Source organism: Nyctereutes procyonoides, unplaced genomic scaffold (genome assembly GCF_905146905.1).
Source record: "Nyctereutes procyonoides isolate TBG_1078 unplaced genomic scaffold, NYPRO_anot_genome, whole genome shotgun sequence".
Classification (NCBI taxonomy): Eukaryota; Metazoa; Chordata; class Mammalia; order Carnivora; family Canidae; genus Nyctereutes; species Nyctereutes procyonoides.
This window is the reverse complement of record NW_026575052.1, coordinates 53,768,638-53,776,607: the sequence shown is the minus strand read 5'-3', so window position 1 is coordinate 53,776,607 and position 7,970 is coordinate 53,768,638. Positions and strand designations below refer to the sequence as shown.

General features: G+C 48.0%; 1 long non-coding RNA gene across 2 annotated transcripts; it reads right to left on the bottom strand.

The window, feature by feature from the left end:
* Nucleotides 1–274: 274 nt before the first annotated feature.
* LOC129513735 (uncharacterized) lies at nt 275–7,393 on the bottom strand. Of its 2 annotated transcripts, XR_008665296.1 has the most exons (5): nt 7,077–7,393; nt 6,341–6,556; nt 5,387–5,542; nt 2,666–2,772; nt 275–2,286 (listed from the first exon to the last, which is right to left on the bottom strand). It is a non-coding gene; the product is annotated as an uncharacterized LOC129513735 (long non-coding RNA). The 2 variants fall into 2 exon arrangements; XR_008665295.1 differs by having other exon boundaries at nt 5,387–6,556.
* Between the last annotated feature and the right edge of the window lie 577 nt (nt 7,394–7,970).

The following is a 7,970-nucleotide window of genomic DNA, read 5'->3' as shown; positions in this document are numbered from 1 at the left end:
CATAGATGCTGGAACTTTGAAGAACCAGAACAAGAAAAATGACGTTATTTAGACAGCTGTGATTTCTGATAGTAATAAACTGTCCTTCACCTCTGACCCATGAGCCTCAAACCAGGACACTGCAGCTGGCTAACATTTTAACTTTACAAGTGAAGTCAAATTGCTGACCCTCCACAGCTCTTGACAAGAAGAAATCATCACAGCAATAGAAAAAAAGTGATACAGAGACAGAGGAAGGTTTTTTTTTTTTTTTATTTGTTATCTAGAGCCAGACTGGACACTCACAAATTTTAGAATAAATCCATCAATGAATATTTAATGTACACACTTGTGTAGACCTAGATCCATCTTCTTTGTGTAAAGGTAAAGAAGCAAAGGATGTTGCAGATGTATTACTTGTTACGTATGTCTGTTTTAGAGGCAGCCAATTATACAAATTACTTATCACACTAAGTCTATTACTTCCTTCTTTATATTTCTTTTTTATACTTTTATGTGTATCATCTGCTAGAGGATTCCAGATGATTCTTTAGAAGCTAATGACTGCCTCCTAACCATGAAGCAACTCAAGCATGGACCTGCCTAAGAATATACACAAATACACAGAAATACGAAAAGCCTGGACTGGCTGGCTGCAGAACTACCTCTCCTGCAGGAAGAAGCCAGCAGCGGACCATGGTGTATCATCAAACATCATGGATGTTCAGCTTTATCTGAGGTGTGGGGGCAAGATTTTAAACTGTGTTTTCAATCCTGATTATATCAGGTGTTGATGACAGCGCATCAAAACAAGGATCTTGCTAAATAGTAAGAGTGGAAATATAAGCTTGGAATTAAGACAAAAAATCAAAAAGCTGATGTCCCCAGCCTGGGTACAACACGTTACCTCACCAACGTGACCCTGTGGAAACCCAAGGGTGCCTCGTGATGGAATTGGTCAGTTTAGAGTAATAAAATTAAGTAATGGCTTCTTGGAGTCTAGTGGAGTCAGCCGTTAGTTACAGGGAATCCTTGCTGGGCTTACTTTCCCAAGAATCCACTTGATACGTGTAAGGACAAGAAAGGTCATTTTCTCCTCAAGCAGTTTTACTGTTTTGACTTTACTCTGGAGCAAATGATCCCTTCCTTCTTCAGTAAGTTGGATCATGCAGGGTACTTCTCAAAGTCAGTGATATCATATGATGCCAGCATATTAAAACCACATTCAGCTCATATCTCTTGATATTTGCCTAGAACGTGGCCCTTTCTGGCCTATAAGCACTAGATAAGACACCTGTGAACACATGCCCAGCTAAGAAAGCAGAACCAGAGCCTGTGTGTTTGCAAATCTGAGGCTATTACTCAGGTCTTAATAGGAGCTAAGACCTCAGCCTACAGGTGTCTTTCCATGAATGCTCCTGTGTTTCCAGAAATGATGAGCATTCACCACAACAGATTCCTATCAGTGTTACCTTCTATGGGAAACGAGACCTGGAAAGAAGATGCTATGGTCTTCCCAAGTCTGCTGTCTAATCTTTGTTGAGCTTAATGTATCACCTCCACTTGATCAGATCACCTATCACTGTGAAGTGGAGGTTTCTCAACAAGCCTGTGTGGTAAACACGGTGATTACCCCATATCACCAATGGGACCTGAGACACAGAATGACTAACAGGTGTCAGAGGCAAAGATTAGCACCCACACGTTCTGGATGGGAAGAGCAGACACAGGAATGTGGTCCAACGAGATGGCAGGGAAATAACAGGAAAATGGAAAGTTTGGGAATCTGAACTCATAGTCATTTGCTGTGTCTGGAGCTGACACATCTCCAACCTGCCCTTTGAAGATTACTCTGTGTAAAGAGAAGGCCCTGAGTCACCAAAAACCAAGAACACTCTCTTTGGGCAGGGTCCTTGTCTGTGGACCTCACTCGGGGAATTCCCTAGGCATTTCTTCGGAGGACAAAGCGACGTGGACCAGGTCAAATTCTTTAGGAGCTAATGAACCGTGGACAAGTGCAGTCTGGACATACATCTGATTGAGAGGGTGAAGACAGTCAAGTTAAGAAAGCATATGGTGTCCTCAGCCACCAGTGAGCTGCATCCCAGGGCCTCTTTGGGGCACCTTCCAAGGCTGGATCAGAGAAACTCAGGGGAGTTTTTAGCCAGGAGAGCTCTTGAACGGCCCGATGTGTGAATGCACTTCAGGAGTAAAGAAGACGGACATCAGGCAGGTGGATTCACGTTGAGAAAACACAACACAGCAGCCTGGATTCGGTCAAATTGTGTCACATCCTTTAAAGGTGCCCTACGATGCAGGAAGGTTACAGGTTGAAAGTATAGAACAAATAACCCTAATAGCTCGGTTACAGTCAGGCGAGGGAAATCCCTGGTGTTGGGTGAGGAAATTTGCCCACGGCCGGCACTTGCGTCCTGTCTAGAAAGAGCCTGGCGTGTGAGCCTCAGTCACAGGAGACATAAACACGTGTGTAAGTCAGGCAGCCGGACAAGGCAAAAGGGGCTGGGACTGGTCCCCACTTAGGGCTTTCAAATCTCAGAACCGGCCGTGATTCGGGGGATTCGGGGTGGGGTCCTGTCAGTCACGGATCCCACCCAGCAAGCCTCCCAGAGCTGCCGGCTCCTCCCCCCAACCCCTGAGGCCCGTGGGGGACAGAAGCGATGCCTACCATGGGAGACTCTTTCCTAACCATGAGGAGAGTTTAGCGGGTCCAGAGCTGCCAGGAAATAGCATCTTCGTTGACCTAGTTCACTTGGTTTCCTTAAATCCATTTTTCTTTAAATTAAAAAGAAAAGAGTCTACAGATATGAATAGCTCGGTTCTAAGAATATTCTGAAACCATGTCCGCAGACATCCGGCCCGATGCAGCTTTTCCCAGGGCCGCAGTCCCCCGCGCCCCCCACCCACACTCTGCCCAAGAAGCTTCCTGCCCTCCTGCACAGGGCATAAGGGAGGAGAAACACTTGCATTTATTCAGCATTTACCTTTTGCTTCTCTTTTCAACGTGCAGCATTTCAAAGTTTCCTCTGTGCAGTCGGGAGGGGGGGTAGTCAGAGCTCCGGAAAGCTAAACACGCCCATTGAAAGGCGTCGAATTTCTGGGCTAAAACTTTGATTCAAAGATCTCAAGTCACTTGGAAATGTTTAAGTAAATGATTATGTTTTGAAACAACCGTTTGAAGGACTGGTGCTGGACCATGGTGGCGTTTGGGGGACCAGTGTGTGTATGGAGGCCGTCTGCCTCTTGGTTCAGAGCCAAGGGGATGCTATGTAAGTTCAGCTTACATGGAGGGAGACTGGCTTTGGTTTTCTTTGTTCCTCTCTCTCTGTGTGTGTCCCGTTTCTCCCTCCCTTCCTTCCTTCCTTCCTCCCTCCCTTCCTTCCTTCCTTCCTTCCTTCCTTCCTTCCTTCCTTCCTTCTTTCCTTCCTCCTTCCTGTACAGTGAACACACTGCGTTACATTAGTTTCAGGCGTACAATGTAGTGATTCAACACTTCCATCCATCACTCTGTGCTCCCCACGAGTTCCCTCCTCCATCCCCATCACCTATTTCCCCCACCTCCCGCCTCCCCTCTGGCCACCAGCACATCTTCTCTGTAATTAAGAGTCTGTTTCTTGGCTTACTTTCTCTCTCTCTTTATCCCCCCCTTTGCTCATTTGTTTGGCATCTTAAATTCCTCATATAAGTGAAATCATACAGTATTTGTCTTTCTCTGACTTATTTCACTCAGCATAATAGACTCTAGCTCCACCCACATCGTTGCAAATGGCCGGATTTCATTCTTTTTCATGGCTGAGTAATATTCCATTGTATATACATAGACCACCTTTTCTTTATCCATTCAGCGGTTGATGGACACTTGGGTCATCTCCAAATTCTGGCCATGGCCAGTGAAGCTGCTATAAATACTGGGGTGGATGTAGCCCTGTGAATTAGTATTTTTATATCCTTTGGGTAAATACCTAGTAGTGCAATCACTGGATCTTAGGGCAGTTCTATTTCTAACTTTTCGAAGACCCTCCATACTGTTTTCCACAGTGGCTGCACCAATTTCCATTTCCACCAACAGCGCACGAAGTCTCCCCTTTCTCCGCATCCTCGCTGGCACTTATTTTTTCCTGTGTTTCTTATTTTAGCCATTCTGACAGGTGTGAGGTGACGTCTCACTGTGGTTTCCATTTGCGTTTCTAGGAGGGGGAGTTTCCCTAACGTTGACTGGCCATCCATGGAACAGTCTCCCTATTATAAAGGCTACCATTTCAGCTGAATGAGCAGCTGCCAAGACATGCAGACAGGACTTACTTTTCATGGAGAAGAAACTTGAACTGCATTAATTTCCAGGTTCTCCCTGACTTTGATATCTGAATGCGTATGTGTTATAACACAGAGACCATGGTATAGGCATCGCTATCAGCCTTCTACTGTGACAGTCTCTCCGGACAGGTCCGGAGCCCCCTAAGCAATAACCTTGACACCATACGTGTGTCAGAGTTCATTTTTTGTCTAATTTTAGCAGGAGCTGAGGTAGCGTTCTGTTTTCTAAATACATTCCTATTTACCTACCTGTCTACATGCCTTTTATAGATTATGAGGAACATAATGTAAATTCTGGTTGGGTTTTGCTGCCAAGTTACTTTGGACATCACACAACTTTGTGTTTTGAGGCCTTTTTTGATGTTAGGACTGTAGAGGAGCAGCCCATGCCGTTAGGCTTACAATCAGACATTCCCAGGGTTCAACCGTCGCCTCCCTCTGTGACCTCCAAAAACCTTTTCATCAGTTTCCCTACATGCAAATGGGCCTCGCTAGCAACTATCTCTTCGGGATGTGAAGGTGGGGCTGGGCAAGTCTGAGACGTGCCCCCCTGTGATAACCCATGTCCAGACCTCTGGCTGGAGACACAAAGTCTGTGTTTCTGCTGGTCAGGTGGGCAGCTCAGCAGAGGACTCATCCCGTCCTGCAGCGAGGCCTCTTGGGATCCGCATCCATGTGGTCTTGTATGTACCCAGGACCGGACTCCAGTTTCCTTAAATTACAGCAAATTACATGGAAACTAGAGAAACGCAGTTGAGAGATGAAAGGCCCGTGAGCTTGTCGACGGCTCTTACGGAAGGAAAGCAGGGTGGACGCAGGCCTTTCTGGTCTCAGAGAGCCCCGGGCCAGCAGGGCTGGAGACCACGCTTGGCGGCCACTGCTTTTCCCGGGTTCTTATGCATTCAGGGTCTCTGTCTGACCTTTGCAGTGGCAGATGGCAAATGAATAATAGTATAAATAATAAATAATAATATATAATAAAGTATAATAATAATAAAGAAATAATAATAACAATGATACAGTAGTGAAGTTGTAATAAAATAACAATGATGATGTACTGAAACCGAAGACGTACCTCGCCGGACCGAGCTGCCAATGCAACAGCAGACCGTCACATCCCAGATAGTTTGCGTTCGATGAGATGAGTCACCCTGCACCAGTTTTCTGAATATCCTGTTATACTTGTTTGTGAATTCCTTTCCCGAAGCTGGGTGTTTGTAGTGTGGCACACCTGTTGTCATAGGGAGGAGAGCGCTGCTCAGAGATGGGCAGGCATGGTCCGACGCACTCGGACAGTCCCATCCCAACCCCATCCCCATCCCAGCAGCCAGGCCTCTCCCACAGAAGGCAGTCACGCTGCTTGGGAGCCGTGTTCGAGAGCCTGAGGCTGGCAGAGGGTCTGCAACAGGCTCCCCGGCTGGAGGACACATTCAGCAATGCAGGCTCGATCCAAATGGTATTGCAGGCAAAATCCAATTTTAATCTGTCCTGTTGGCTCTTGGAGTGTTAGATTTAACAGCAGTTTGGAAAGCTCCAGATGCCTTTGACCTCCCCTCAAAGTGGGCTTGCCCTTGGGGCAGAAGCCTTGACAACTCCCAACAGAATTTGTTTTAAGGCGCGTTCTCGAAGCATCTTTGTTGAGCCATGAAAAGGCAGTTTGCTGTTCCCTTGGGGGTCCTGTGTTTCTGTGCTGGCACGGCGGGCAGGAGAGGGTGGTGTGCGAGGTGCAGGGGGTGCAGGTGACCCAGGGGCTCACGAGAAACTGCAGAACCATCCGGCACTGGCCACTGCTAGACAGGGGGCCCCGCGCGCACCTGCTGGGGTGCATCTATCAAAGCACAGAGCCCGCAGACTGGGTGACTGCGTTATGCTCAGAACTCCCCACCAAACAGCTTCCCCGCAGGAGGGCAGGTACTGCGCTTCCTCCAGCCGCAGCCTCCGTAGGTCTTACATCTTCCCGATGGCGCCCTCGAGCCCGCCTCTCCCCCCTCGGCCCGGGGACAGGGGAGTCCCGCAGGCAGAAGCAGACCTGGAATTAGGCGAAGGCGGAGGAGGGAGGACAGGAACAGTAGGCTCCAGGCACTGTGTGCTGCGCCCTGCGCCCAAAGGAAGTGCCATGGATCGGGTCCTCAGTGCCCGGGGCTCCGCGCTCCTTCAGCCGCTCCAGGTCGTGAGGGCACGAGCGATGCAGGAGGTCATCACGGGCACCATCCCCACCGGGCGCCTCGGTTCACCATTGTGTGACCTGCAGAGAAGACCGAGTGTGTTTTCGCAGCTCAGATCACTGTGATGCCTCCGCAGGCCCGGGGCGACTTGCATCTGAAGGATGTCAGGCACCCTCTGAGCGGTGGAGTCGCGGCCTGTGGCCTTGGCAGCTGAGTGAACGGGGCCCAAGCCACCTGACGCTCTGAACCACCACAACCGCGCATGGTGCTCAGTGACAGACTGAGAGGAACCCAAGGATGTCAACGCCCGGCCCCTCGGGAGTCTGTGGGCAGTAGCAAATTGAATAAAAAATGGTATGATGTCAATCTTACTTTTTAAAATATATTCTACTAATGTGGTTAAGAAAAGGATGATTGGTTCATTTTTTAAAAGTCTTAAACGGGGAAGAAGGGGAAAGACACAGGCAGAAAGCAAAGGAAACAAACAGTTGGAGGAGAAGAGTGGGAAGAGCTACATATAAGTTGAATAAAAGGAAGGAAGAGAAGAGACAGGGAGAAGGGGACACAGATAGAAAAAAAGAATAAATAAAGATGGGGCACCTGGGGGGCTCCACCGGTGAAGCATCTGCCTTCTGCTCAGGTCATGATCTTGGGGTCCTGGGATCGAGTCCCGAGTCGGGCTCCCTGCTCAGTGGGGAACCTGCTTCTTCTCTCTCCCCCACTCGTGCTCTCTCTCTAAAATAATAATAATAATTAATAATAATAATATTAATAATAATATAAAGAGAGAGAGAGATTGGAGTCCGGAGAGGGTCTGAGTGTCCAGCAGGTGGCTCGGCACCGTCCGGGCTCTTCGACCAAAGCTGGGAGCCTCTCCTCACTGTCTGTTTCTTCACCAGCACAATGAAAATCACAGCAGCGTCTTCACTTCATGTGGTTCGAGGAACTAAATGAGATGATCTGTAATTCTTGCCCTACTGAGGGCACATGACAATTTTAATCATTGCTTCTATTTGTATTAACCGGAACAATAAATACTATTATTGCTAATAGTGCCTTACAAAGGCTGTTTCCCTGATGAGTCATGTTTTGGCACCTGGCTCCTGCAGCAACTAAAAAGACTGAAATGACCACAGGTGCATCTTCGGCAGAAGCAGAGAGGCAGGTAAACGGAGAATTTTGGTTGAGGGAGACTTTGTTTTAGGGTCTCCCAACAACCGGCAGATCTGGTCCCCCCTGAGAAGGAAAAGGGGGGTAAATCGGTAACATACGCCGTACTTCCCGGCTCCAGCCAAAGGCTTGATGAGCTGAAATGCCACATAATCGACTACAATGCAATTATGAGATCACGGGTAGATATTGCATGACCTCCACATCCCTGGAAATCAGAACCCCGGCAGTAATCCAGTGGGCACCTCAGTTATTGGTTGGTAATGTTAAAAATTACCTAGAGATCTCGATATTGTGATCGTTATAGCATCTTGTCTCAAGCCA